Source organism: Carcharhinus amblyrhynchos, chromosome 2 (assembly GCF_965287045.1).
Source record: "Carcharhinus amblyrhynchos chromosome 2, sCarAmb.v2.hapA, whole genome shotgun sequence".
NCBI lineage: Eukaryota > Metazoa > Chordata > Chondrichthyes > Carcharhiniformes > Carcharhinidae > Carcharhinus > Carcharhinus amblyrhynchos.
Window position 1 is genome coordinate 131,641,932 of NC_137325.1, and position 26,714 is coordinate 131,668,645.

Consider the following 26,714-nt stretch of genomic DNA (forward strand, 5'->3'; position numbering starts at 1 on the left):
TTTACCATCTCACCTGCCACGGGAAGGACATTGGAAAGGTCCATTGATCTCAGGCAGGAGTTTATGGTTTTGGGAAGAGTGAGGCTGTAAAATTGCACCCATTATCTTTAATAAAACTGTATCTTGCAGAAAAAAGAACAATAGAATGTAGTCAAAAACTCCTGAGAATTAGTTGTGCTCACCATTGTGCGGACTGATAGAAATCTCATAACAAACGCGTCTTTGACTGTTTCTATAATCTGCATTCTACCAACATTTAGTGCAGATCCTTAAGCAGGGTCTAATTGACGGTATCCTAATACGTCACAGACTTGGATTCAGTTGAGCTTTCCTCACTCAGGTCTCAGTTGTCCTCATCAAAGTAGCGCAGACCGCAACCATTCTAGCTTTAAGTAATGGTTTCATGAAAGTCAAGTGAAAATATATCAAAGAAACAGCATCAAAGGACATGGGCACCGGCAAGTGCTGTTCATCGCGTGGAGTCTCATATTTAACAAAAACAAACAGAACAAACACAGAAAAGGAAAACACATCAAACTTTCTCTTTGTAGTGGTCGAGGCAGATTTTTTTTTTAATTTTCGGAACAGCTTCTCTGAATAGAACCAGAGGACACAGTATGTGAAGGCTAAAGCTAGGCTAGTTGCCAAAGCGTCTTTGGCCAGCAGCTAGAACAAGCTGCCAGTGAGGCTTTAGTTAAAGCTGAGACATGAGACTCGATTAAGAAACTGTCAGAGGCTGCAATGGAGAGGTGGTAAAGTCAGGGTAGTGTCCTAAGCCTCGAGTGACTGTTTGGAGTTTGTTTGTTTTCCCTGTGACTGTGTGGGTTTCCTCCGGATGCTCCGGTTTCCTCCCACAGTCCAAAGATGTGCGAGCTTGGTTGCTTGGCCAGGCTCAATTGCCCCTTAATGCTCCTTAGTGGGGTTAGCAGTGTAAATACGTGGGGTTTCGCTATGGCCTGGGTGGGATTGTTGTCAGTGCAGGCTCGATGGGCCACGTGGCATCCTTCTGTGCTGTACGGATTCTACGATTCTATGAAATTTCAGGATCCCAGTGCAACAACAGCAACAGGTCCAGTAAGGGAATGATAGATTGTTATGGGAGATCGACTAATTTAGCACAAGGAGCATATTTTTCAGCAGATGACTTATGGGAGAGGGTAGATCAGGATATGAAGCTCTGGGCTGACACTGAGCTGTTATTATCACTCCACTGCTACATTTATTATTTTGTGTTAATACATGCTGTGTGTAACTAAAATCTATTCAATCTGGCTGAAAAGGGAAGCTAAAATGTAAAAGTTGCACAAGGTCATGGTTGGATTGAGGTGAGCCATTGACCTTATCTTTCCAGGATACCAACTAAAGCCAAGTGCGTAAGCAACCAGGCAGGAAGCTTGGTGGATGTGGTATAATTTACAATTGTGTTTCACAACTTGGTTGTTTTTAATCTTATTTTCCACTAAGTGTCCTCATGTTTAAGGCTGTATCAATTAGAACAGAGTTCAGAATATGTCCAAGTACAACATACAAGGCACAATGCGACTGACTCCCATGTGAAGACAATTTGCAGTTACACAGGACTGCTGACTGAATGTGGTACCCCACAGATATAGGTCCAATAGCAATAACCATGGGCCAAGACAAAACATGCAGTCACTGAGGGTTAGGACACCACCGTGAAGTACTCCCGCAGTGATGTCTTGGGTCTGAGATGATTGATTTACAAAAAACACAACCCATCTTCTCTTGTGCTAGGTGTGACTTCAACTAGTTCTCCTGTTCCTCTACCCAATTTTGGCACTCTCTCCTCCACCTTCACTCCACTTTTTAATTCCTATCAATTTATTTTCATTTCTTTAATTGATTCATTTTTCCATCCCTCTTTTCATCCTTTCTCCCTTACCAGCATCTCCCCTCCCCTCACCCACCCCACTCGGGCCATCTGTTACCTGTTCTGGGTTGTCCTTTGTCACTAAGATAAAAACAAATTACTGTGAATGCTGGAATCTGAAGCAAAAACAGAAAATGCTGGAAAATCTCAGCAGGTCTGACAGCATCTGTGGAGAGAGAATGGAGCCAATGTTTCAAGTCTGGATGACCATTTGTCAGAGCTGAACATAATTGAAAATATGCGAAAAGTAGTTCCTCCTCATCTCAGTATTAAATCTAACGCCCCTCAACCTATACCTGTGATCGCTTGTTCTAGATTGCCCCATAAGAGGAAATATTAGGTCTACATTTTCCTTATCAATCCCTTTTAAAATTTTATATACCTTGATCAGATCCCCTCACATCCTTCTAAACTCCAGCGAGTACAAGCCCAAACTCTGCCATAATTTGGTCCATTCTCCCAGCTTATCTTTATTGGTCTCTGGAATCTTTATATCCTCTCCACTGCCTGCTTTCCCACCTATTTTAGTTTCATCCACAAATTTTGCTGTGGTACCCTCTGTCCCGGCTTGCAGATCATTTATATACATTGTAAACATTTGAGGTCCGAGGACTGAGCCCTGCTGGTTACATTTCGCCAACCTGAGAAAGGCCCATTTGTCCCGACCCTCTGCTTTCTGTCAGTCAGCTAATCCTCAATCCAATCAAGTACTCTACCCCCAATCTCCTGTTGTCTCACCTTCTAGATATTTTGTGTGGCACCTTGTCAAATGCCTTTTGGAAGTCTAATTATACCACATCCACAGGTTCCCCACTATCCACCTTGCTGGCTACGTCCTCAAAGAACTCAAGGAAGCCTATCAAGCATTACTTTCCCACCATAAAACCACGTTGACAATGGTGGATTGAGCTTATCTTTCCAAATACTCATTCATCTACTCCTTAATGATTGATTCCAGCAACTTCCTCACCACAGAGGTCAAGCTAACCAGCCTATAGTTTCCTACTTCTTGCCTCTCTCATTTTTGAATAGGAGCGTCACATTAGTGTTTCCAGTCCACCAAAGACCTTACCACAATCCAAGGAATTTTGAAATATCACAACCAATGCATCCATTATCTCTGCTGCCATCTCCTTTAATACCCTAGGGTGCAGGCCATCAGGTCCTGGAGACGTATCTGCTTTTAATCCCATTAGTTTATTTAATACCTTCTCCCTGGTGATGGTTATTGCTACTTTGCATTAAGTACAGTTTTTGGAAAATCTTCATTATTCTCTACTATGAAGACAGAGGCAAAGTAATGCCTCCTCCATCTGTGCATTCCCCATTAATACCTCACAGTACCACTCTCTAAAGGGCCAACATTTACTTTAACTATTCTCTTCCTCTTTATATACTTGTAGAAGCTTTTGGTATCTGTCTTTATGTTTTTTGCTAGTTTCCTTTCGTGGTTCATCTCCGCTCTTTTGATTCTATTTTTAGTGGTCTTTTGCTGAACCTTAACGTTCTCCCAATACCTTCACCTTGCCATTTGCTTCTGCAGTTTGGTATGCCCACATTCATTTATTTTAGAAACATCAAAGAGAATCTATAATTCATGTCATTGACTAGATTTAACATAACCTCATGTTACCGTGTCTTCCAACCCATCCAGTCATGCTTGATCAAGAATGGATAAATATGGAGTCTATTTGGTTTTCTCTGGTTGGAGGTATTTGTACAGAATCTTTCCTTCCAAGGATTAAGTGAATAAGGTAGGGTCCCCATAGGGTTTATAGCATGTGGTCTACAGAAAGGGTGGATTTGATTGACTGAATGCTTTCTCTCTTGTGCTTCGTTTATTGAGTGGAAATCGATTGTCTCGTCTTACACCTTCTTATCTCTTAATATCAATTTTGTTTTAAAGACAGATCAAGAAATGTACGTTTTCAGTATGCTACCAGTTGAACTTACTAATGTTTCATTATTGAATATTATTCACCCCAGGCTTTGCAAATATGTGTAAAATAATGACTGGTGACTGGACGGCTGGAGTGGTGGTTGGATCACCGCATGCTGGTGGTGTTGAAGGTCACAATTGCCCTCAACTTCTACTCTTCTGGTACATTTCAGGACTCAGTGGGGCAGCAGTACAACATCCCGCAATCAGATGCTGATGACACCAAGATTGGGGGAACGGCAAATTGTGCGGAGGGTGTGGAGAGTCTGCAGAAGGATCTAGATAGGCTGGGCGAATGGGCCAGGAAATGGCAAATGGAATTTAATGTTGGCAAGTGTGAGGTGGTCCACTTTGGTAGGAAGAATGGTAGGAAGGACTATTATTTACGTGGCGAAAAACTGCAGCAGGCGACGGTGCAGAGGGACCTCGGGGTCCTTGTGCATGAGTCGCAAAAACCCAGCTTGCAGGTGCAACAGGTGGTCAGGAAGGCGAATGGGATGCTGGCCTTCATAGCGAGGGGGATTGAATATAAAAGTAGGGAGGTCTTGCTGCAGCTGTATAGGGCATTGGTGAGGCCGCAACTGGAGTACTGTGTGCATTTTTGGGCGCCGCACCTGCGCAAAGATATTTTGGCCTTGGAAGGAGTGCAGAGGAGGTTTACTAGGCTGATACCGGAGTTGAGGGGGTTGAGCTATGAGGAGAGGCTGAATAAACTGGGCTTGTACTCGTTACAGTTTAGAAGAATGAGAGGAGATCTCATTGAGACGTATAAGATGATGAATGGGATGGATAGGATAGAGGTGGAAAGACTCTTCCCGCTCAAAAAAGACAATAGGACTAGGGGGCACAGCCTCAAGATAAAAGGGGGGCGGTTTTGAACGGAGTTGAGGAGGAACTTCTTCACTCAAAGGGTGGTGAATCTTTGGAATTCTCTGCCCGTTGAAGTGGTGGAGGCTGCCTCGCTAAATATTTTTAAGACGCGGGTTGATGGGTTTTTGATAGGAGAGGGGATTAAGGGTTATGGGGAGAGGGCGGGAAAGTGGAACTGAGCAGCGACAGATCAGCCATGATCTTATTGAATGGCGGGGCAGGCTCGAAGGGCTGGATGGCCTACTCCTGCTCCTATTTCTTATGTTCTTATGTTCTTAGATGCACAGAGTTGTGTTAAGCTAGTGACTGATGCCATCTTCAGACATACCCGCACTTTCATCAACTACTGACAGATGAGCTAGTTGTGTAGAGCGAACACAAGGATTTGTGATGATGGCTGCATTCTCTCAAGTCCAGGGTACTATAGACTGCACGCGAGTGGCCATCAGGATGTTGGCAAGAGCACTGGGAGCTTTATTTTTTTAAATGTATTTATATTCGTGTCTTACATAGACTTACAATGCAATGAAGTTACTGCGAAAATCCCTAGTTGCCACACTCTGGCGCCTGTTTGGGTACACTGAGGGAGAACTTAGCATGGCCAATGAACCTAACCAACACATCCTTTGGACTGTGGGAGGAAACTGGAGTGCCCAGAAGAAATCCACACAGACATGGGGAGAATGTGCAAACTTCACACAGACAGTGACCCAAGTCGGGAATCGAACCTGGGCTCCTGTGAGACAATAGTGCCAAACACTGTGCCGTCCCCAGATTTCATCAGCAGGGAGAGGCACCACTTGATGAATGTATAGTGAAACTTCTGTTATGAGATGGATTCAAGAGTTGGGACTGTTCTCCTTGGACAGAAAAAGGCTAAGAGAAGATTTGATAGAGATGTTCAAAATCATGAGGGATCTGGGGACAGAGTACATAGGGAAAAATTGTTCCTGCTCATAAAGGGATTAAAAGTGAAAGGGCACAGATTTAAAGTGATTTGAAAAATAAGCAAATGTGATGTGTAGAAAACCTTATTAATGTAGCAGGTTTTTTTGGATCTGGAATATACTGCCTGGAAGCGGTGGTAGAGGCAGGTTCTATTGAGGCCAGTGCAGACATGATGGGTCAAATGGCCTCCTTGTGTGCCATAACGATTCTGTGATTCATACGGCCATCTCTGAAGTGAATTAGAGAAAATGATTCTGTGGCTTCATATTAACATAAAAACAGCATACAAATATTCCAAACTCAAAACAATCAACACAAATAATGTCACCGTGACATTTTTGTGCTTAAGGTGCCTTAAAATTACTTCTGTGTCTACTGCATTTTGTTGCCCCTTCCCCAACCCCTTCCTCCTCCCGCTGGCAGTGGCATTGGTGATAAATCCGCTAACTTGCTTGTCCTGGCAGCCATGATGACCTTTGTGGTCATCCTCTGGCCACCGGAGTGTGACAGGGGACAATCAAAAGGCTCATTAGTGTCCAAGCCTCCTTGAGGCCCACTCCAGATGCTCCTTCATTGTATGGCATTTAGTGGGCCATTTCGCTGAGGCACACCTGCCCCTCCAATGCATTGAGATCTAGCGTGCTGTAGGTCCAGCATTGACAGGGCAGCCTTCAGTGCCAGCTGGCATACACACTCAAATCCCTGAGCACACAAGGGAATGGACAGCTGACTATATTTTTCTGCACAGGTCCATGCCATCTCTGCGCAGGTCTATGCCAGCTCTGTACAGGTCCATGCCATCTCCGCACAGGTCAATGCCATCTCCGCGCAGGTCCATGACATCTCCACACTTACCCTTGCCAACTGCAGAAGATCATTGAATCTTTTGCAGCACTGCAGCCAGATGAGGCGCACAATGTTGTGTCAATGGACCCGGAGTACGGGGAGGAGGCCGGGGAATGGCATTAAGTCATGATGCTCATTTGGAGAGCCAGTGGGCCAAATGGCCTCCTTCTGTCCCATAACAGTGATTCATGTATCCATTGAGCAACCTTCCCTCTCTGTTCTTGGGCATCAGGATGTTGCACCTGGCATTGACCTCTGGCACTAGCTCAAACAGGCACACATTCGTAAAATGGCGTGCACTTAGCTCAGCGAATTGCCCTCCTATCTTCCATGGCCTCCTCGCACTGATGACATTCCTAAACTGCAGTAATGTTATTGGTCTTCAGCCATACAGCACTCTCGACCTGCCCCGAAACTTCTGGCAGCCTCCAGAGAGCTGCCTCCTTGGGTTTTAAACTCATCCCACATCCACCCACGCTCCACCCTAACGCCCCGCCCCCACCCCCGATCTGTTCCCACCCTTGCCCACACAGAGATCTGACCAACAGATGCATCACATGCTGGGTGGACCTTAATTGGCCACCCAGCATAAAACTGAGTTAACAATGCAATCTCGGGTGGGAGTGGGTTTCATATCTGCTCTCCCCTATGCCAACATCGGGTGTGCCCCAAGGATAATGCAGGCCAATGACTTCTAATCTTAATCTCTCCAGTCAGGAAAATCAGCCTGCCAGCAAATATCATGCCAGTTCCTCTTATGTGTTTAAATGAGATCATTCCTCTAGACACCAAAGAGTATAAATCTTTTCTATTCAAATCAGGAATCTAATCTAATGAACCTTTGTAGAACCCAAGTGTATTCTTCCACCCTTCAATAAGGGGAACCAAACAGTACATAGTATTCTTAGTGTGATATCATCTAATCCCTTTTTATTACGGCAGGACTTCCTTTCTCTTTTACTCCAAACCCCTTACAGTAAAAGGTAACATACCAAAATCTAAAATCAAAATTCAATTTGTCCTCAAAGTCAACACACATCTTCCCTGACAATGAGACTCATGTACCATAAGGAAAAGAAATTATACGCATCTCTGCTAATATTTCTTGGACCATTAGCTTGCTACGTTACTCATCAAACTACACTGGGGAGGCAGTGGCGTTTTATCACTGGACTAATAACCCAGTGACCCAGGGTAATGCTCTGGCAACTGAAGCTCAAATCCCACCATGGCAGATGGAGAAATTTGAATTCAATCAAAATAAAATCTGGAATTAGAAGTCAAATGATGTCTATGAAACATTGTCGATTGCCGTTAAGACCCATCTGGTGCACTGATATCCTTCAGGGAACTGAAGTGGCCCAGCAATCCACTCAGTTCAAGGGCAATTAGGGATGGGCAACAAATGTTGGCCTTGCCAGCAATGCCCACATCCCATAAAAGAATAAAGTAAACTCATATTAATTCCTGCTGCACCAGACTAGACATCCAGCTGAGGGACATTGCCAAGGGCAGTTAATGCAAATACTTGATTAGACCTTCTGTTGGGGTTCACCAGTGGGACCCAGGAGAAGCTCCTGAGAAACAGCAGGCGGGATTTTGTGACGTTGCTCGTCCTGAAACCATAAAATCCCGTCTTAGGTCAATGGGCCTTTCCATTGGCTGCCCCTTTGTCCGCTCTAATTCTTGTGGTGGTCCGGGCAGTAAAATTCTGGCCCTCATAAATAAAACAAACAGCTATTTACACAGTTTTTTTTGCAGTTTCTATCAATTTTCTGCCAAAGTTACCATATAAACATGTTTCATGCAATTTCAAGGTTCCTGTCACTGGAGTTTGAGAGATTAGGAAACTCCATATCAGGAAATAACAAACACTACTGAGTCTCTGAATGTAGTGCATCACTGCAAGAATGATTTTAGCAGCACAGAGCAAATAGACAGTGAGAATGTCTACAGTGATAATTCTTTCATGCCGTGAGAAAGTATTTAACTTTATAGATCAACTTAGCATGTGTTTACGACATCCCAAAGTGTTTACAAACAGTTAATCCCAGTAACAGTACAGTTGACATTGTTATGTGGGCAAACCCAACAGCCAATTTCCACACAGCAAGGCTGTACAAATAACATACAAGGTAATGAATAGTTAATCTGTTTTTTTTTATGTAAAAGCTGTTGACCGCTCTTCTTCCAACAGTCTTGCAGGATCTTTTCTGCCCACCTGTCCCCGCACTCCATTTGATCTCAAAGAAAGCACCACCCTTCATTTTCACAGTGGAATTATCGTCCTACATTTATCATCCAAGCCATGGGACGGTGTTTGGATGCGCAATCCTCTTAATCTGAACAGGAATGACCTAAATGAGCCTAGTCTGTGCCACAAGAATTTATTTAAAGGGCAGACTGATTAGATTTGAAAGTCTCCCATTCATTGATTCTGTCTACAATTGCTGCTGCCTGGGAAAAGCAGCCAGCATAATTAAGGACCCCAGGACATTCTCTCTTCCACCTTCTTCTGTCGGGAAAAAGATATAAAACTCTGAGGTCATGTACTAACTGACTCAAGAACAGCTTCTTCCCTGCTGCCGTCAGACTTTTGAACGGACTTACCTTGCATTAAGTTGATCTTTCTCTACACCCTAACTATGACTGTAACATGACATTCTGCACTCTTTGATTTTCTTCTCTATGAACAGTATGCTTTGTATAGCGCGCAAGAATAAATACTTCTCACTGTATGTCAATACATGTGACAATAATAAATCAAATCAAAAAATATTGTACAAAATGTGACTCTTCAGGAACCAATTCACAATGGAACAATTCAGATACCTTTAAGTTCAGAACTACCTTGGATCAGTCGCCATGCGCTAACCTAACGTGTTTCATCATCTTCAACAGCACTCATATTTTATCAATAAGTGAAACGGTTTGCCTGAATTAGTTTAATTGGCATTATATATAATAAGTTACGCATATTTAGCAAAACGTATACTTTTCTTGGAATCGTTTTTTTGCCCAGTTCAGAAATGATGGCATCTCCCGCAAGGTGGACGTCAGTTATCGGCACAAACAGCAGATTGGAAAGAGGTTAAGTGATACTCTAAATGTTTCTTAATGAGCGTGTGTGCATTCCGCACATATCTGTGCCGGCATCAAAGGGGCAGCCTTCTCAAAGATAAGCTGTTCCCTCTCATGTTTCAGAAAATCATCGCACATTTTCATCAAGTTATGAGGAATGAAAGCCATTGGTGTAGAATGTTGTCAAAATAATAGAGGAAAGATCTGCAGATATTAAGATCAGTAGGTGCCAAGTGCTGATGCAATAGTGCATGAAGGCGTTTGATTTGCTGACAAATGTCCGTTTTAGTCACATTTCTTTTATACAGAAGAATATGCGCTCGATCGAGGTTTACATTATTACCATAGCTGGAGCAGGTGAAGACAGTTATCACACTTTGATGCAGTATAAAGGATCAATCACTGGCCAATCCTTTTAGCAAGAAATGGGTACTTGAAAGTGACCCCGTTTCCAGTCATATTGTGTTTCCCTATAATAAGGTCTTTATGTTTGCAAACACTGCTGATGTTGCTATAGGTACAACTACAGAGTAACGCCCAAGTGTGAAAGATTTTTTTTCCCTTTGTTTTTTTTCCCTTTTATGTAGGAATTTACAGAAGTGAAAAATGCCACTGCTGGTCTGGCCACGCGATCCCAATGTCTAGGAATTATTATATTCCATGGCACCTCTCATAATCTTCTGTGACTTTTTTTGTGAGGTACTTATCCAGCACTTTTCTGACTTTGCTGATACAAATTAGCCCCACTGCCACTTTTGGCAGCCCATTGGAGACATTGACCACCCTCTGCGTAATGTAGATAAATTGAAAATGTCTTTTGAAGTACACTCCTGGTCTAAAGGTCTTAATGTTAACACTGTGATTATATCAATCATGTTATCGGTGAACTTCCTCAGGGCTTCCCCCAGTTCACCACCTTAACAACAGTGGGCAATCAATGTAACTCCACTTTAAATGGTATTTCCTCTAATGTTATGGCAGCAAAAGTGGGAGAAACCCCCAAGGAAGTTCATTGCCAATGAGATTGCATCCTCTACCTGCTCTAGTGTACTGAATATGTGTCAAGTCTGAGAAGTCACCCCTGAGGATATTTTTACTTCCTGTGCAAACATTCTGTTTCCTCTTCCATCGAATGGTTTAGTTCTACAATCTCAAGGGTTCTGGCTAACATCTGGCATCTCATCCAAGCTGCTACCCTCCATTTCATAGTGCAAGTGTTAAATATAAGCAGGTATTCTGACTTTGGCTGTTACAGAAGTTGAACTTGGTACTGCCGTTAGAGCATAAGTACTTTAACCTCCCACCCACCCCTCACTTGTTAAAAGTGAGGGATGGGAGGTTTTGGGGGGGGGATTTGAAAAAAATAACTTTTTTATCCAGAGGGTGGTGACGGTCTGGAATGTGCTGCCTGGGAGGGGGTGGAGGTGGGATGCCCCACAACCTTAAAAAGTACCAGGATGAGTACTTGGCACGCCATAACATTCAAGGCTATGGGCTAAGTGTGGCAAGTGGGATTAGGTGTGCAGGTCAGGGCCTGCCATGTGTCAAGTGCAAACTCAATGGGCTGAAGGGTCTCTTCTGCGCTGTCATGTTCTGTGATTCTGTGATTCTTCCCAGCATTGTGCCTATGAAAAACATTGATGGGAAATGAGTCTGATATTCCCCCTCACCATGATAAAATAAGGCCCAGGGCTAGCTAGAATGTGATAACTATTTGTGGATAAATATGTCACAAATATTATGCAATAGCAGATTACCAAAGCCATGTATCATGAAATCATTATGGTTACTTGGTGGAAGCTTTGGTAAACCTATATTGTCTGTGTAGACCTGATGACAATGTCAAATCTTGGTTCATCTCTGCCTTACTTGTATAGACAGGCACCATGTATACAAATATTGTTGCGGGTAACTCTGTGTGCAATAGCTAGATGGTTTTGTGGTTCCAGCTGGAGCAGAGCTGGTTGGTAAGTGCAGGCACTGATTGTTAGAGCATTCTTGAGAAGGTGGCGCCCTGAAACCATCATCGCTCTGTTCCTAGATTTAGTACAGTAAGAAGTCTCACAACGCCAGGTTAAGCAAAGGTTAAAAAGATGTGTATTGTTTTCAGACAGGAGAGTTGGTGAGATTTTGCAAGTCTAGTGAAGTTGTGGAGGTTATAGATAGTGTGACATGAACCCAAAATCCGGTTGAGGCTGTCCTCATGTGTGCGGAACTTAGCTATCAGTCTCTGCTCAGCGACTGTGTGCTGTCGTGTGTCATGAAGGCTTGGAGAATGCTTACTCGAAGATCAGAGGCCGAATGCCCATGACCGCCTTGGACAAAGTCGCTGAGCAGAAACTGATAGACAAGCTCTGACACATGAGGATGGCCTCAACCGGGATCTTGGGTTCATGTCACACTATCTGTAACCCCCCACAACTACACTGGACTTGCAAATTCTCACTAATTCTCCTGTTTGGAAACAGTACACACCTTTGCTTAACCTTAACCTTTGCTTAATGCTCTCTCCACTCACATTGTCTGTACCTTTAAAACTTAATTAGCTGTAAAGACTCACATTCCAATCATTATTCATGTAAATTGAGTTTGTGTCTTTATATGCCCTGTTTGTGATCAGAACTCCCACCCACCTGACGAAGGAACATCCAGTTCCAAAAGCTAGTGGCGTTTGCTACAAATAAACCTGTTGGACTTTAACCTGGTGTTGTGAGACTTCTTACTGTGTTTACTCCAGTCCAACGCCAGCATCTCCACACCTAGATTTAGTAACCAGGAGGTAGAGGTGCTCGTGTTGGACTGGGATGAGCATGGGGAGAGCATGAAGGTCATGAATGTAGCCCAATCCATCATGCAAACCAGCCTCCCATCCATTGACTCTGTCCACACTTCCTGCTGCCTCAGAAAAGCAGCCAGCAAAACTACAGACCCCATGCACCTGATGAAGGAGCAGCACTCCAAAAGCTTGTGATTGCAACTAAACCTGTTGGACTTGAACCTGCTGTTGTGAGACTTCTTACTGTGCATAGATTTAGTAATGCTTTCTGTGCTTTGCTGTGCTTCTAATGAAGTTATTGAACAAAAATTGTTGTGAGTTTGTTTATCTGAGGTTTGCATTCCTAAGACTCCATCTTTATGGTGTATTCGTGACAGAGGTTGATAGATTTTTGATAACTAAGAGAATTAAAGAAGGTGGGGATAGCAGGGGGAAAGTAGCATTGAAACAGAAGATCGATCTGGATTCTGTTGAAATGGTGGAGAGGCTCGAAAGACCAAATAATCGACCCCAATTCTTTTAGGCTTCTGTTCTTAGAAAGCCAAACAAACCAAAGGGAACATTGGCTGATTTTACCTCCTGTCTTGCTGCACCAGTTTACAGCAGGTATTTGAGCATAGACCAACAAGAATGAAAGTCGATGTTAAGTTGTTTTCTATCAGCACTGAGAGTCATGCTATCTGTGTCTATGGCGTAAATGAAGATAAAAATGAAAACAGGATCTGTGCTCTCACGAGTTGGTTTGTGGTGAGATAACAATTCAGTTGGTTGTATTGCACCTTAGTATCAAGGGGCAATTATCGAAAACTTTAAAATTCATTTTTGGAGTGAGCTTGTTCCTAAATACTAATTTTGAATTGGGGCTGCTGTCATGGGCCACAGAAAATTTAAGCCAGGATTAAGCTAGAAGTTTGTAGATTCTCCCCATGTCTTTTTTTAATTCATTCATGGGACAAGGCCATTGCTGGCTGGCCAGCATTTATTGTCCATCCCTAGTTGCCCTTGAGAAGGTGGTGGTGAGATGCCTTCTTGAATCACTGCAGTCCCTGTTCTGTGGCTGACCCACATTGCTATTAGGGAAGGAATTCCAGGATTTTGACCCAGCAATTGAGAAGGAATGGTAATACATTTCCAAGTCAGGATGGTGAGTGGCTTGGAGAGGAACTTGCAGGTGGTGATGTTCCCATTTATCTGCTGCCCTTGTCCTTCTAGATGGAAGTGGTCATGGGTTTGGAAGGTGCTGTCTGAGGATCTTTGGTGAGTTGCTGCAGTGCAGCATGTAGATGGTGCGCACTGCTGCTACTGCGTCTGCGTGGATTTCCTCCGGGCACTCCAGTTTCCCCCCACAGTCCAAAGATGTGCAGGTTAGGTGGACTGGCCATGCTAAATTGCCCCTTAGTGTCTAAAGATGTAGAGGTTAGGGAGACTGACGGGGTAAATATGTGGAGTTTTGAGAATAGGGCCCGGGTAAGATGTTTTGTCCGAGAGTCGATGCAGACTTGGTGGGTCAAATGGCCTCTTTCTGCACTGTAATGATTCTATGATTCCATTCTATACTTATCTTCCCTTCCCTCAAACCCAACTCCAGAATGCCTTCCCCTTCCCCCACCTTGGCGTGCTTTCCACCAATGCAGGTGGCTCAGGTGGGATCTTCCAGTCCCACGGCATTTTGTGGGTTTGTCTGCCTCACCGCCTGGGAGCCCACTGCAGGGAGTCACCTATAGCGGAATGGCAAGATCCTGCCAGTGGGAAGGATCGGATAATCTCACCTCAAATGTCACCCGAATTTCAAGATCTGCTAAAAACTTGAAACATATTCCAGTATGCCTAATTTTATATATATTTTTTACAGATATTATAAAACTTGTTAACAATTTACACAAATTAGGAAAGTAAATTTCTCACAACTTCATGGTCTTGGTGCGCAGATCACAAATTCAGGTGTGAAAGTCAATAAGCCACTGAGGACTTTCCATCCATTAATTAATGGATGGCAAATCTCTGCTGATATGTGTGTGTGCCTGAATTCCTGATATGGGTTTCCAAAGTGCAAAGTTCTCCCTATAATGCGCTGACTGCAGCAGGCTTTGTTCATATGGGAAGCAACAGAAGAAACATCAGAATTAAAACATTTACAGATATGGAGGTTTTGCGGTGAAATCTGATGGCGCTGAGGACTCTGAATCCCTCTTTTCCCCATCCTTCGACAAGAAAAAACCAAAAGCGAAAGAAATTCTGCTGTTTTGTCCCAAACGCAGGCCAACAATTAATCCACAAGAGGCAGATAGAATTGCACTTTGCAAATGGGGGACTGCACTTAGTATTTAAAGGGTTAAGCGATCACCTTTAAAACAGAACTAAATATAAGACATTGGAGAACTGTTCAAAGGAGAAATGAAATAGGTGCTTCTTTAACAAGGCTGATGCTGCGCACAATGCGGGAAGAAGAATGCATTGATAGTCTCTATCTCTCACTCAGAAAACACCAAAGCGAGACTAATTTATTCGATAAAAAAAGGACAGGAAATTCAATTTGCTGAGTGCTGTCTGTTTGTACGAACAAAGTATACATTGATATCAAGTTGCACCAAAGTCCAGCTTTGGGCTTTGGAAACTTCCATGTGGTTCCTGAGGTTTTGACAGGGCAAAAGAATGCAAGGGGGTATTTGTACTAAACAGATTAAGCTGTTTGTAAACATGTCCTCCTTATTAAGTGCAGTACAGGACAAAGAAAGCATGTTGTCAGTGGCTGTTGGATTTGTCTTAAGGCGAATGCGCAAACGAGTTAGGTAGCAAATCCTCTTTAAATCCCGAATGAGTTAATTAATTGAATTCAAGGAGGTCCATTTAATGAAAAAAAAATTAAGCTCCTCATTTTTCTCCCCTCCCTATTGAGTTGGGGCAGAACATTTTTTTTTAATGCTTTCTGTCGATTGGCATTCAGAGGTTGTACTTTTCGACCCATATGACTACACATCAGCAGAGGGACAAATTTTCAACAAGAATTTCCATTATCCCCCGGCTTGTCACATGTGATGAATAAGCCCTGCTCAGTAAGTGGTGACACATCTTGCTGGCAGCTTCTGTGTCTCAGTAGAGAGATAATTAATCTTGCTGTCAGTGTCAATAAACAATGGGAGCAAACACAAAATTTCCATTTTATAATGCCGCTTTGTGATAGACGTGGATTTTCAATCACCAACAGTTGTGTCTGAGTAATGCACTCACCGTGATTAGTTCCTTTAACTCATAAATATATATAATGCATCCGTGAGTTTCACTTTGTGACCAGTTACCATTCTGCACTGCAGAGCCATGTAATATAAATTAAGCTTCACACAACACAGCAAAGAACCAGGAATCACTCCCTCATGGTAAAATGGTTACATTTCCTGACAAAGTCAATGGGTTGAACTTGCTGCGCTGTTGCTGCACAATCTTGCACATAAATGGGTTGCTCGGAGTGGGACTTATTACAGGCAGGAGTTTCACTGCTTCCCCAACATCTTCCTGTTTCAGACAAGCCTTGGCGGAAGTTATGGCAGATGTAGAATACGTCCACTAAAATTAAAGTGAAAGGCAAATGTCACCTGACGGATTTTATGCTATTGGTATCTCAGCAGCAACACCTGCCTTCCTCACAACCACAGTTGTCTTCCTCACAGCCACAGCTGTCTTCCTCGCATCCACAGCTGTCTTCCTCGCATCCACAGCTGTCTTCCTCGCATCCACAGCTGTCTTCCTCACAGCCACAACTGTCTTCCTCACATCCACAGCTGTCTTCCTCACATCCACATTTGCCTTCCTCGCTTTCACACCTCCAGTGTTGGGGAGGGAGCAGAGTGGGGGGGAGGGGGTTCAGATTTACAGGGCGGTTATATAATTGCTGACAAAGCAGGAGGTTTTGAGATATCTAAAAAAAATTCACCTGCAGGCATCGCCATTATGGCCAAAAGTGACAATTTGGAGATGCTGCGACCAGAGGGTGGCACGGTGGCATGGTGGTTAGCACTGCTGCCTCACAGCACCAGGGACCCAAGTTCAATTCCAGCCTTGGGTTACTCTCTGTATGGAGTTTGCACGTTCTTCCTGTGTCTGCGTGGATTTCTTCCAGGTGCTCTGGTTTCCTCCCACACTCCAAAGATGTACAGGTTAGATTGATTGGCCATACTAAATTGACCCTAATGTCAGGTAGATTAGCTGGGTAAATATGTGGGATTACGGGTGGAATTGTGGTCAGTGCAGTCTCAATGGGCCGAATGGTCTCCTGTACTGTAGGGATTCTATGTATTCTATGATTCAATTCCAGCCTTGGGTGACTGTGTGGAGGTTGCATGTTCTCCTGATATCGGCGTGGGCTTCCTCCAGGTGCTCTGATTTCCTCCAACACTCCGGAGATGTACAAATTAGGTGAATTGGTCATGTTAAATTGATCCTTAGCGTCCAGAGATGGTGGATTAGCCATGGTAATTGTTTAGGCTTACAGGAATAGGACGGGGAGAGGGCCTGGATAAGATACTCTTGTCAGAGAGTTGGTGCAGACTCGATGGGCTAAATGGCTGCCTTCTGCACTGTAGAGATTTCATGAATCTGCAAGTACAGTGAAGAAGACTTCCCCTGTTTAATAGAGGACAGCTCTCAGAGGAATTATACACTTTGCTAGGCAGGAGGTGGCAGACAAGAGTTAATGCTGTTAAACAAGCAAAGGATGTTGTTGCAGATCAGCATAAAAGATTACTGGCCACGGGAGGTCTGCTACAGTAAGGCTAGCCACTGTAAAACAATAAGCACATGAACAAATCATACATGGCACACTGAGTTACCTCTCACCTGTTTAATCATACTCAAAGTTGCACGGTGACCCTTAAAAGAAATCTTCTTTCATTTCCTCACTGCACATTTATTTCCAACACTTCAAAACTGGACCTCAGGGCAATCATGCATGATGTATGTCCAAATGCATATATGCACGGTGAATAAAGTTAGTTTATTAATCACAAGTAAGGCTTAAATTAACATTGCAATGAAGTTATTGTGAAATCCCTTTGTCGCCACACTCTGGCACCTGTTTGGGTTAATGCTGCTAATCAGCATGTCTTTCAGATTGTGGAAGGAAACTGGAGTCGGAGAAAACACACACAGAGACAAGGAGAATGTACAAACTCCACACAGACAGTGGCCCAAGCCAGGAATTGAACTCAGGTTCTGGCACTAACCACTGTGCCACCGTGAATACCAAGGTTTAATTCACACTTCCTAAATTGCAACACAAGTAACTGTTCTGCTTGTAGGATAAGACTACCTGTTCAGAGATTACACTGTTTTGCTAATTTTACTGCGCTGAGTCCATTTGAATAGACTTGTGCTTGAGACCTGAAATCACAGAAGCATTCCTTTTCCCATTAATCTTCCTCCTGTCCCTAATTCAGTCAATCATTTGATTCATGCAATCAAACAGACACACATATTTCAGCACATCACAATGACCCATACTATTCTAAAATACTTCCCTCCTGTTTCCTTGGATAACCTTCAAGAATCATTGCAAAGCGTAATGCTACCAAGAAGTCAACATCTTACGTCACACATCAATTCTTTGACAATCACCAACAGAGGAACATCCACTGTTGGGGTATATATATATGGTCAGATTGAGGTGGGTGTGTTCTGAAGATGTGTTGCGTAAAATATCAATTTATGGTATCATCAGTCGGACACGTGTCCAAAGATGTGCTGGTTAGGTGGATTGGCCAAGCTAACTTGCCCCTTCGTTTCAGGGGGACTAGTTAAGGTGAATGCGGGGGGTTATGAGAATAAGGACTGGGTGGGATTGTGGTTGATACAGTCACGATGAGCCGAATGGCCTCCTTCTGCACTGTAAGGATTCTATGATATGCATTGATCTGTTTTGAAAAGAACATTATTTTGTTAAGCAAAGGACACTGGCTTACAGCAGTCACTATGTTGCATTTGCGAAGAACACAAGCTACTTTAAGGGAAACACAGACTCTACGGGGCTCACACAGAGAGGCCACATGATCTCATTCCTGGGGAGAAAGATAAAGGATTTAGAATAGCCGGAAAGGGACTGTGACAGGGCCCCATCTCTTTTGCTTATGAAACATCTCATCAAAGATGAGCTAGTTGTGATTTGAAAATCCCACCAGAAGACCTCATTGCTGCAAATGAAGAGTTCTTAAAGCAGAATTCAGAATCAACCAGTCATGACAGTCGGCCAACTCCTCCATTGTGGAAAGGGGATTCTTCAGTTAAATAAGCCTCTCAAGTGAAATTCCATAAATTTCTTTTTAGTTTTGCTTGTTACTTGGGCTAAGCTATTAGAGATTTGATACTCTGCAGTTTTATCTAGTTTTGTGCTAACTTGGAATGCATTGTGTGTGTGTTGTTTTGCATTAGTGGCCAGTTGGACATATTTGTGCACCTAAAACCTTTTGTTAATAATTTCTACATCTTTACCTGAGTGGGATTTACCTATTAAATTAAAGTTTTAATTGTTAACTGGCTGGTTTATTTCTTACACCAAGTTACACACAGTTAGGTATAAAATAGGAAATATCATCTCCCTTTTAAATTCAAACTCTGTTATAACCAACTGAGAAGTGGAACAAAGAGAGGAGTCAGTTGACACCCTGTTAATCTGGTGACTTTCTAAGGAGGTTAAGGATAGTATTAGATTAAGGACTGAGACTTATTTTAGAAATCATCAAAGAACCACCAAGATGTTGATAAAAAGAATAAAAATACAATAAGGGAGTAAGCTAGCCAGGAATATAAAAACAGATTAGAAGCTTTTAAAAGTAAATAAAAAGAAAGAGAGTAGCTAAAGTAAATGTGGGTCCCTGAGAAGCAGAAACAGGAGAAATTATCATGGGGGAGAGAAAATGGCAGAGACATTGAACAAATATTTTGTGACTGCCCTCACAGGAGAAGACATATATTGCATACTAGGAATAGAGAGCAACTTAAGTGCTAAAAAGAGTGAAGAAATTAAGGTAATTGATATCAGCAGAGAAAATATACTGGATAAACATAAGAGACCAAAATCGGACAGATCTTCAGGAGTTGATGCCTTATATTGTAACATGGTTTCTAAACCATGGGGTGCAATCCCCAGTAAGGTCACAGGACAGGAGGGTTTTCAGGTTGTGTAATGATTTTAATCAGGCAATTGAGGTGGGCCTGTTAGAATATGAGCTCCTAATTAAGAGCCAAATTGCTGAGCTAATGAGAGAGCCTCTTGCTTTGTATTTAACCAGGAGTACTGGCCCCTCTGGGATTCCTAGTGTAGACTGCTTACTGAAAGCACTCTGTATGCTGTTGTCAGGCTTGTAAATAAAGGGATTTTGGTGAAGGGAGTTCTGTCTCTGAGGACTTGCTATAGGTTGGGGGCTCCTGGACCCATGGCAGCTGTGGAGTGGAGATGCTGTCAGGACAGTCCTGGGACTGGTTCTAAGGTCCCATGATGTGCTGTTTCTATCTTGCAGTCCTCGGGGAGGGGAGGGGAGTGAACAAGCTCCACAATGTCTTTTGTGGCCGCGCCTGATTTCTCTTCGTGTCAAGTGACAGGATTACATCAATCAATGGTGATCCTGATGGGAAGATTAGCGAATGGGGGAAGGGAGGTCCCTTGGAGGGTTGGGAGTGAAGTGGGGCATGTGGGGGTTCAGGTAAGAGCTCTTGTGTGCAGAAAGTTCCTCATTTACCACAGTGTTTCTCTAACTTGGAACTGTACAGGCTGAAAGTCATTTTGATAATCAGCAGTAACTTGCATCTAACACAAATAGGCAATGTTTTATGCATAGCTGCTACCTCTAGCAGTGAGTATTCTCATTCTGTTCCAAATGAAAAACAAGAAAGTAAGAAATGTGGTTGTCCATACGGTGAAGCTTTCCCTGTCTACATTTTACCCATAGCTGAAATAAGGTCAAAGTACCTCATTTGTTTCCAGGTCTCAAGCACAAAACTATTCAAAATTCTTGTAATTTTTTTCCCCCAGAAGCTAAATCTGGCAAAAGCATAAAGCCAAATTAGCTGAAGTAACACAGGAGACCATTCCCAAGGAATACATTGGAAACTAATTCAACATTGAAAAGAGCAGCTTTTGCAGCAACAAGTTCAAGAATGCTGTAACCACCTGCGGAGAGGATCAATGATCATCTTCCGAGGTGACGAATTGGATTTCCCGGGCACAGGAGCCTCAGACGATTGCAGAAACTGATGGTGCTCCAGTTTTGGCAGGCTGCAAGTCAGGTCTGTGAGCCTTGGTGAAGGGAACAGCTCTGTCTGCGGTTTTGACTCACTATATGACCCTTGCCCACCTCACACATGCCTGTTTGCAAACCTATGAGAAGCCATGGGGTCTGGTCATGACGTGTTCTTTCACACTGAGGTCCTTTGGCTGGCTGGCCAGAGGAAGGCTACTTGAAATGTTTTTTGAGTTGAAAGATCAGCTGGTGACTTTCTGTCTTGAATGTAACTGACCGCAAAGTGCAAAACTTCCGTTCTTAGTAGTGCCATCACTCACCATTTGTATGCAGAAGCACATAGTCAGATGATTAAAGTAAACTTGGAATTATGATCTTAAGTTACTGTGTTAGATTATTGTTAAGAATTATAGAAATTGGACTAGAGGTTGATCATTTGACCCCTTGAGTCAACTCCATAAAATACTCAATGACTGGCCATTCAAAACCCTCTGGACATTCCAAAGATTCACAACCCTCTGAGTGAGGAAATTTCTCCTCACCTCAGTCCCAAATGAGCAACCTCTTATCTTGGGAGTGTGTCCCCATGTCCTAGATTCCTCAGCAAGGGGAAACAACCATTCAAAGTCGATGCTGCGAAACAGTTGTGGGGAGGGTGGGTGGCTGCGGGGATCAGTCGTTTGGGCTTGGGGGGTGGGAGGTGGCTGCGGGGATCAGTCGTTTGGGCTTGGGGGGTGGGAGGTGGCTGCTATCCAGGTGGTATAAGTGAGTGACAGGTCTGTGCAAGAGTGAGCTGCTGGCTTTCCAGTGATCTTAGGCCATGGCCTTTTCCCCTACTGACGGGAAACGAATACTGCAAAAAATAATGCACAGAGTGGTGTATGATTGGACTTGTGAACATAAGAACATAAGAACATAAGAAATAGGAGCAGGAGTAGGCCAACTAGCCCTTCGAGCCTGCCCCGCCATTCAATAAGATCATGGCTGATCTGTCGTGGCTCAGTTCCACTTTCCCGCCCTCTCCCCATAACCCTTAATCCCCTCTCTTATCAAAAACCCATCAACCCGCGTCTTAAAAATATTTAGTGAGGCAGCCTCCACCACTTCAACGGACAGAGAATTCCAGAGATTCACCACCCTTTGAGTGAAGAAGTTCTTCCTCAACTCCGTTCTAAACCGCCCCCCCTTTATCTTGAGGCTGTGCCCCCTAGTCCCACTATCCTTTCTGAGCGGGAAGAGTCTCTCCACCTCTATCCTATCCATCCCATTCATCATCTTATACGTCTCAATGAGATCTCCCCTCATTCTTCTAAACTCTAACGAGTACAAGCCTAATTTATTCAGCCTCTCCTCATAGCTCAACCCCCTCAACTCCGGTATCAGCCTAGTAAACCTCCTCTGCACTCCCTCCAAGGCCAAAATATCCTTGCGTAAGTGCGGCGCCCAAAACGGCACACAGTACTCCAGCTGCGGCCTCACCAGTGCCCTATACAGCTGCAGCAAGACCTCCCTACTTTTATATTCAATCCCCCTCGCGATGAAGGCCAGCATCCCATTCGCCTTCCTGACCACCTGCTGCACCTGCAAGCTGGGTTTTTGCGACTCATGCACAAGGACCCCGAGGTCCCTCTGCACCGTCGCCTGCTGCAGTTTTTCTCCACGTAAGTAATAATCCTTCCTACCATTATTCCTACCAAAGTGGACCACCTCGCACTTGCCAACATTAAATTCCATTTGCCATTTCCTGGCCCATTCGCCCAGCCTATCTAGACCCTTCTGTAGACTCTCACCACCCTCCGCACAATTTGCCTTTCCACCAATTTTGGTGTCATCAGCAAATTTCGACACCTTACACTCGGTTCCCTCCTCCAGATCATCTATATAAATGGTAAATAGCTGAGGCCCCAGCACCGACCCCTGGGGCACTCCACTAGTCACCATCCGCCAATCCGAATAGCACCCGTTGACCCCCACTCTCTGCCTCCTATTTGACAACCAATCCTCTATCCACGCTAACACCCTACCCCCAACTCCATGCCCCCTGACCTTCTGCAATAACCTCTTGTGAGGTACCTTATCAAATGCCTTCTGAAAATCAAGAAAGACCACATCCACCGGCTCTCCTCTATCCACCGCCCTAGACACATCCTCATAGAACTCCAGTAAATTTGTCAGACACGACTTCCCTTTAACGAAACCGTGCTGCGTCTGCTCTATCAAGCAGTTCCCCTCAAGATGCCTCGCTATTTCCTCCTTGATGACGGATTCTAACATTTTACCTACAACAGACGTTAAACTAACAGGCCTATAATTCCCCGCCTTTTGCCTGGCACCCTTCTTAAACAACGGCGTAACATTAGCCATTTTCCAATCTTCCGGCACTTCCCTGGAATCCAGCGACGTCTGGAAAATAACCACCAAGGCATCCACTATCACCTCCGCCATTTCTTCCAGGACCCTCGGATGCATTCCATCCGGTCCTGGGGACTTGTCCACAATCAGCCCCTCCAGTCTGTCGAGCACCACCTCTCTAGTAACAGTAATGTCATTGAGACCCTCCAGTCCTACCACCTTTCCATCTCTAACATCCGGCAAATTATTCACGTCCTCCTCTGTGAAGATCGAAACAAAAAAGTTATTCAAGACCTCAGCCATTTCCCCATCCCCTACCACTAAGTCCCCCTTCTCATCCTCTAAGGGACCAACGTTCACCCTAGCCAGCCTCTTCCTTTTTATATATTTATAAAAACTCTTGTTATCCTTTTTTATATTAAGTGCTAGCCCAGCTTCATAGTTTCTCCTACTCTTCTTTATCAACTTCTTTGTCAATCTTTGTTGACATTTAAACCTCTCCCAATCCTCTTCTCGCCCACTACTCAGCTACTCTAAACGCCTCCGCTTTTAATTTAACACTTTCCTTCACCTCCTTCGTTATCCATGGCTTATTACCTCTCCTCCTACAGTCCTTTTTGACCATCGGAATAAATTTCTGCTGAGCACCAAGAAAGATCTCCTTAAAGATCCTCCACTGCTCCTCAGCAGACCTACCTTCCAATGCGCTCCCCCAGTCCACATTCGCCAATTCTTCTCTCATCCTACCGTACTTCCCTGATCTGAAACTCTTCCATTTTCATGCTTGTTTGGGGTTTAGAATCTTTTTGGTAATATCATCTCCTTCCTCTTTTGACCAAGTTTTTGACCTGGTTTGTAAATTTACATTGCAATTTGTTAACATTGAAGTTATTTAGGCTGCTTTCCAACTCTGCCACATCTGACACTCCTGATGCACTATCTAAGTAGCAATCATTATTTCTGAGCGGACAGTAAAGGAAGTTGTATACGTCCCTGGTAATTATCTCCTGCAGCAGGATTCCCACAGGTAAATTTTAATTAAGTATTGTCAAAGACAATAACAGCTGTCTTTGTATGAAAGCACATCTCAATAGAAAAGGATTCCTTTGGTATCAATTTAGTTTCCATTATCTGCTGATGACTTCATTTTCACCTATCTGGCAAATACCATCAACACCGCATAAAGTATTTACCATGTGGTCAGGTCAGTGTGATATGAAATATCAGCAGAGTAATATACTCAGGACATAAAAAATCGAGGATGTGAGAAGATAATTTGGCCTGGATCAGCTGAATTCCAGAGTTTTCTTGTGATTTTGTTTTCACTGTTTTACTTGTTACATCATTCCAAACCTTTGATATTCTTTGACTGAGGAATTCCTTCTGCAATCTGTTTAAAAATTGACTTTCACATGTTCTACTTTCCTGAATGACTTAAAGTAATATTCTCGGGTCACTTCTTTATAAGAGCAGGAATGGGCTGTATATCTCCTTGAGCCTTTTCCATTATTCAATGAGACAATGGCTGACCTATGACCTGACTCCCTTGTACATGTACATGGACATGCCCTTGCCCCATATCCCTTAATACCTTTGACTAGCAAAATTGTGCCAACCTCAGTTTCTAAATTAACAACTGATCTAGCACCAATTGCCATTTGTAAAGGAGAGTTCCAAACTTCTATTTTCCTTTTCACAAATAAATGTTTTCTAATTTCTCTTTTTTATTCATTTGTGGGACATGGACATCACTGGCTGGCAGCATTTATTGCCCATCCCTAGTTGCCCTTGAGAAGGTGGCAGTGAGCTGCCTTCTTGAATTTTGCAGTTCTGACAATGCCCATTATTCCTAGATTCTCCAGCTAGCAGAGGTAGTTCCTCCTACCCCATCTTTTCTCTTAATATCCCAAAAACCTTGACCAAATCACCCCTCAATTTTCTAAATTTCAGGGAACACAATCCAAATTTGCTAAACCCTCCTCGTAGCTTAATTCTTGGAGTCTAAGTATCATTCTAGTTAATCTACCTTGCACTCCCTCCAAGGCCATTCTATACTTCTTAAACTGTGGTGTGCAGAATTTCTGAAGTAGTTCAGGTGTTGTCTAACCAAGGGTTTGTACAGCAGAAGCATTTTTAAAAAAGTCATCCTTGTGATATAACTATTGTTTACAAGGCTAACTTTTATTACATATCCCTAATTCCATTTGAGTTGATGGTTGATTACCTTTCTGAGCAGGTCTAGTCTACATGGTATAGGTACAGATATGCTGCTGGCAGGAAGGGAGTTCCTGATTTAACCCAGTGATAGTGAAAGAATGATGATATTGTTCTAATTCAGGTTGATGTATGGTTGAAGGTGATGGCGTTCTTTGCATTTTCTGACCCTGTTCTTCCAGGTATTGAAAGTCTCAGGATTGGAGGTGCCCAGAAGTCGCTAGATTGTTAGACAGGATATAAATCAAGAAATAATGGAGCTTACAAGAAAGATACCACCATAATTGTAGACAATTTAAACTTTACATACTGTAAGAATCAAAATGGCAAGGGTAGATTGGAGGCTAAGTTCTTAAAATTTTTTCAGGAGAGTTTTGTGGAATAAAAAGTTACAGAATTAACCAGAAGGAAAGCTATTTTAGACATGGTAATATTAAGGGCCAAGGTTTAAAGGAGATGTATAAGGCAAGTTTTTTTATACAGAGGGTGGTGGGTGTCTGAAATTTGCTGCGGGGGAAGGTAGTGGAAGCAGAAATGATGTTGACTTTTAAGGGGCATCTTGACAAATATTTGGATGGGATGGGAATGGAGGCATATGGTCCCTGGAAGGGTAAGGGGTTTTAGTTCAGACGGGCAGCATGGTCGGTGGAGGCTTGGAGGGCTGAAGGGCCTGTTCTCGTGTTGTAATTTTCCTTGTTCTTTGTTCTTATGTGATGAGATAAGATTAATTAATGACCTCACGGTAAAGGATCCTTTAAGCAGGAGTGATCATAACATGGCAAAATTTCATATTCAGTTTCAGTGTGAGAAATGTGGATCTGAGATTAATGTCTGAAACTCAAATTAAAGTAATCATAAAGGTATGAAGACAGAATTGACCATGGTGAATTGGGAAGATAGCATAATAGGTAAGACAGTAGGGAAGCAGTGGCAGACATTTAATGAGATATTCCATAACTCTCAGCAAAAATATATTCCATTGCAAAATAAAGATTTTATGAGAAGGATACACTGGCTAATTAGGAAAATTAAGGATGTTATCAAATTGAAATATCAATGATTAGTTGTTGGCCTGGAAGATTAGGACATTTTAGAAACCAGCAAAGATTGAAGAAAAAAATAAAACGGGAGAAATTAGAGAATGAGAGAAAACTAGAAAAGAATGTAAAAAGTTAGAAAAGCTTTTGTAAATATATAAAAAAAAGAAGAGTAACTAAAGTGACTGTTGGCCATTATAGGGCAAGACTAGGGAAATTAGTAAGGAGAACCAAGGAAGTGGCAGGGAATTTGAACAAGTATTTTGTATCTATCCTCACAGTAGAAGATATGAAGACTTTATTGTGGCGGTGATGATATATTTGCTTGGATAAAGGATTGGCTACCTAACAGGATACAGAGTAGGGATCATCGCCTCATTTTCAGATTGGCAAAATCTAACTAGTGGATGCTACAGGGATCAGTACTGGGGTCTCAACTATTTACGATTTATATTACTGACTTGGGTGAAGAGACCAACTGTACATTAGCCAAATTTGCTGATGATACAAAGATTGGTAGGAGAACAAGTCATGA